Source organism: Piliocolobus tephrosceles, chromosome 16 (assembly GCF_002776525.5).
Source record: "Piliocolobus tephrosceles isolate RC106 chromosome 16, ASM277652v3, whole genome shotgun sequence".
Taxonomy (NCBI): domain Eukaryota; kingdom Metazoa; phylum Chordata; class Mammalia; order Primates; family Cercopithecidae; genus Piliocolobus; species Piliocolobus tephrosceles.
Genome location: NC_045449.1, coordinates 71,683,709 through 71,688,321, shown reverse-complemented (window position 1 = coordinate 71,688,321; position 4,613 = coordinate 71,683,709). Strand labels below are relative to the sequence as shown.

Sequence of the window (4,613 nt, the reverse complement as noted above, 5' to 3'; positions counted from 1 at the left end):
TTCTTTCTTTCTTTCTTTCTTTCTTTCTTTCTTTCTTTCTTTCTTTCCTTCCTTCCTTCCTTCCTTCCTTCCTTCCTTCCTTCCTTCCTTCCTTCTTTCTTTCTTTCTTTCTTTCTTTCTTTCTTTCTTTCTTTCTTTCTTTCTTTCTTTCTTTCTTTCTTTCTTTCCTTCCTTCCTTCCTTCCTTCCTTCCTTCCTTCCTTTCTTTCTTTCTTTTCTTTCTTTCTCTCTCTCTCTCTCTCCTTCCTTCCTTCTTTCTTTCTTTCTTTTGAGATGGGGTCTTGCTCTATTGCCCAGGCTGGATTGCAGTGATGCGATCATGGGTCACTGCAGCCTTGACTTCCTGGGCTAAGTGATTCTCCCACCTCAGCTTCCTGAGTAGCTGCACTCCATGCCTGGCTAATTTTTACATATATTTTTTGTAGAGACGATGTTTCACCATGTTGCCCAGGCTGGTCTCAAACTCCTGGGATCAAGCAATCCACCCACTTTGTCCTTCCAAAATGCTGGGATTACAGGCGTGAGCCACTGTGCCCAGCTCCAGTCTCATTTTTGGGGGTGGAATGTTGCCCGAGGGCAAACAGGGGACAGGCAGGGTTTGAATCCCTTTCTCCTGACCCCAAAGTGCATAGGTACCTCTGTCTTCTTGTCACCAAGAGGCTGCCTGCAGCCTGGGGCATTCAGGGGAGAAAGGTCGCATGCTTAGGAAGCAGTGACCAGGTGCAGGTGCAGGTGCAGGGTCGTTGGAAGGTGTGGGCCGGGTGGCCTCTGCTTTCTTGTTCCCACTGTCTCTCTGTTTCCTGGTGACTTCATTCCTTCACTGGCCTGGCACCAACACATGCCAGGAGACATCCAGATCCCCTCAACTGGCAGGGCCAGCCACTCGGGGTGGCACCTGGCTGGTCTCCAGCTGAGTGATGAGTTCCAGGTTGGGGGTGTGTCCCTGGGGATGAGAGGGTAAGGCCAGTGCAGGGAGTTCCAATGGCTGGGAGGGAGGGCAAGTCTCTCTCGGAGGCCAGGCTCAGGGGGCTGGGTTACCCCAGGGGAGAAGAGGCTGCAAAAGGGACCCTTGGGGTCTGTGCTGGTTTTGTCTAGGCCGGCCCTGCCCCCAAATCCCTTGTAAGCTGCCCTGCCTTAGGAAGGAGGGAAGCCTCCTTTGACTTTATACCCAGTAAGGGCTTCAGGGGCCTTTGTGGAATTCCCTCCTTCCTGGGTCCTCTTCCCACCAGCTCTCTGAGTACTGTGCTCAGAGACCAGGCACAGCCCTGGAGATTTCACTCAGCCTCTTGGCACAGTGGGGCCCGAGGAAGGCTTCGCATCTAAGCCAAGATAACAGTCTTCGTTTTTCCTGCACCATGAGAAATCAGTGTGGTACCCAGGGCAGGCAGTGAGGACATGCAGTATCCATAGGAAATTTACAAGCAATAATAAAACTGGCTGGCTAAAAGTTCATCTGCTTTTTATTGACACCATGCATCCGCAGTTCTAAACAATGTCCCTGAAATTTTTTTTGGTTGGTCTCTGTTCTAAACACTTTCTGCTTACTGTTGAGTTCTAATAATATATATGTAGCTTCAAATTAGCACATTTTAATTACTTACTCTGATACACATTGCATTCATTGTGACAGTTAATTTGGAAAATGCCAGTTGCACAGTCAGCTCCCAGCACAAGGATGGTCACTGGTGTTCATTTAGAGAGCACGTTTCTAAGGTGTGGAATCATTTGAGGGGCCTCAGCTGTGGTCTGTGTATCCAACCCCTGCAGAATTGCATTCTCCTTCATGAAACAGGTTAGAAATGCACAATGACAGCATAGGGATTGCAACAATGAAGCAACAGAGCTGGACTTCTTGCAGCTCTGTCATTCTGTGTGACCACAGATCCTCTTTCTCTGTGATTCAAATTTAAAACAGTGAAAGAGGCCAGGTGTGGTGGCTCACACCTGTAATCCCAGCACTTTGGGAGGCTGAGGCAGGCAGATCACCTGAGGTCAGGAGTTTGAAAGCAGCCTGGGCAACATGGTGAAACCCCCATCTCTACTAAAAATGCAAACATTAGCCAGGCATGGTGGCACACTCCTGTAATCTCAGCTGCTCAGGAGGCTGAGGCAGGAGAATCACTTGAACCCAGGAAGTGGAGGTTGCAGTGAGCTGAGATTGCACCCTTGTACTCCAGCCTGGATGACAAGAGTTAAACTTCATCACAAAGAAACAAACAAACAGGGAAACAGTGTGAACCGCAAGGAGAAGTATTTGTGTTTGGTAAATACAAATTTTAGTTCATCCATGAAATATTTTACTGAATTTGAGTAATTTTTTAACATGAAAATTTCTTCTTCTGTGAAAACAGTTTTAAATCATAAACCAAGAAAAGAATGTCTATTACTTTCAAACTGTATTAGTATCCTACGGCTGCTGTAACAAATTGTACCACAAACTTGGTGGCTTCAAACAACAGAAATGTATTTATGTATTTAAGACAAGGTCTTGCTCTATAGCCCAGGCTGGAGTGCAGGAGTAAGATCTTGACTCACTGCAGACTTGAACTCTTGGGCTCAAACAATCTACCTGCCTCAGCCTCCCAAGTAGCTGGGACTACATGTGTGCACCACCATGCCTGGCTAATTTTAAAATTTTTTGTAGAGTTGGGGTCTTGCTATATTGCCCAGGCTTATCTTGAGCTCCTGGCCTCAAGCATTCCTCCTACCTCGGCCACAGCATAAATGTCTTCTCTTACAGTTCTGGAGGCCAGAAATCTGAAATGGGTTTAATCAGACCCAAATCAAGGTGTTGGCAGGCCTGCACTCCCTCTGAAGGCTCTTGCCAGGCATTCCTTGCCTTGTCTTTTCCAGCTCATAGAGGCTGCACTAGGGACTTACTTGGAGTCTGTGCTGGTTTTGAGCCTGCATTCCCTGGCTCAGGGCCCCTTCCTAAACTGTCAGAGCCCTTCACTCCAATCTCTGCCTCCGTGGTTGCACAGTCTCCTCTGCTCTCAAGTCTACGTCTGTCTCCCTCTGACTAGGATCCATTTGATGACTCTTATGGCCTGCCCAGATAAACCAGGATAATCTCCCCATCTCAAGATGCTTAATTTAATCACATTTGCAAAGTCCCTCTTTCCATATAAGGTCACACTGAAAGGTTTGTAGGGATTAGGACCTGGATTTTTGGGGGCTCATTATTCAGCCCACGGCAATTACCAAAAATCCTTTTGTTGTATGGGGAGGGGGTTAAAAATGACTTAAACTGGGTGTGAAATGAGGCCTGAGGTGTGGCACTGTAGAAAATGCCTGTGGACAACAGGTTATGTTGTAGATGAGATGATATGCATGCCTGTGCATGTTGGGGTGTGTGTGTGTGTGTGTGTGTGTGTGTGGTCTGTAGGCTTGATTGTGAGGTTGCAAAGGGTGAGTGTGGGGCTATTTTGAGGGCTATAACAGCAGTCCTTCTCCAGGGTCAAGGCTGTTTACACTCAGCGCCTGTAGGGCCTTTATATTTTGTGCTTATGAAGACTTTTCTCGGCACGCACATCACTTGTTACCAGCTGACATACACCGTGATACAGACTCAGTCTGATTCATAATTCACTGAGGGCCTGCTATGTGCAGGGTACTCTTTTCTTTTTTTCTTCTTCTTAAGATGGAGTTTTGCTGTTGTTACCCAGGCTGGAGTATAGTGGTGCGATGTTGGTTCACTGCAATCTCTGCCTCCTGGGTTCAAGCGATTTTTCTACCTCAGTCTCCTGAGTAGCTGGGATTACAGGTGTTTGTCACCACACCCAGCTACTTTTTGTATTTTTAGTAGAGATGGGGTTTCACCATGTTGGCCAGGCTGGTCTCGAACTCCTGATCTGAGGTAATCCACCTGCCTCAGCCTCCCAAAGTGCTGGGATTACACACATGAGCCACTGTGCCTGGCCACGTCTGTATTTTTAGTAGAGACAGGGTTTCACCATGTTGGCCAGGCTGGTCTCGAACTCCTGACCTCAGGTGATCCGCCTGCCTTGGCCTCCCAAAGTGCTGGGCTTACAGACATGAGCCACCATGCCCAGCCTCTTCTTCTTCTTCTTCTTTTTTTTTTTTACATTAGAAAAAAATAAAAAAAAACCCACATGGGAAATCGCAAAAACAGTCCCCCCAACCACCGATTATGCAGTCGAATTTCCTGCATTTGGGGACATTGCAGGAGTCAGCACACCTGGAATATGAGCCTAACCCTGGGAAAACCACCTTTGTGATCATAGCGTCTCCCCTGCCAGGTAAGTATGCAGGGTACTCTTCTAAACTTGGGGACTCAGCAATGAACATGCAGACAGAATCCTTGCACTGCGGTGTCCATGTCACATCTGTGTCTGTTTGTCTAATTGTCTCACTCATAGAATGTATGCGCCTCGAGGGCAGGCACTTTTTCTAATTAATTAGGAGTTATCTCCCTGGAAGATTGTCGATACGTGGCAGAACTCAGTGAATATTTACTAAACAGGTCCCTTTGGGTCCCTCTATGCGAGGTAAGAGTTTGGAGTTACGGTTCTCCAAGCAAAAATGTCCCAACAGGGCACATAGAGGGAGCTTCTTGTTTCTGCGTTGTTTTTTGTGGCAGTGCTATTGTTCTTC

The 4,613-nt window shown here is 47.3% G+C and overlaps 1 non-coding gene across 1 annotated transcript; it reads right to left on the bottom strand.

Moving 5' to 3' along the window:
- Window positions 1-4,110: 4,110 nt before the first annotated feature.
- LOC111542613 lies at window positions 4,111-4,266 on the bottom strand. The gene has a single exon (XR_002731614.1). It is a non-coding gene; the product is annotated as a U1 spliceosomal RNA (small nuclear RNA).
- Between the last annotated feature and the right edge of the window lie 347 nt (window positions 4,267-4,613).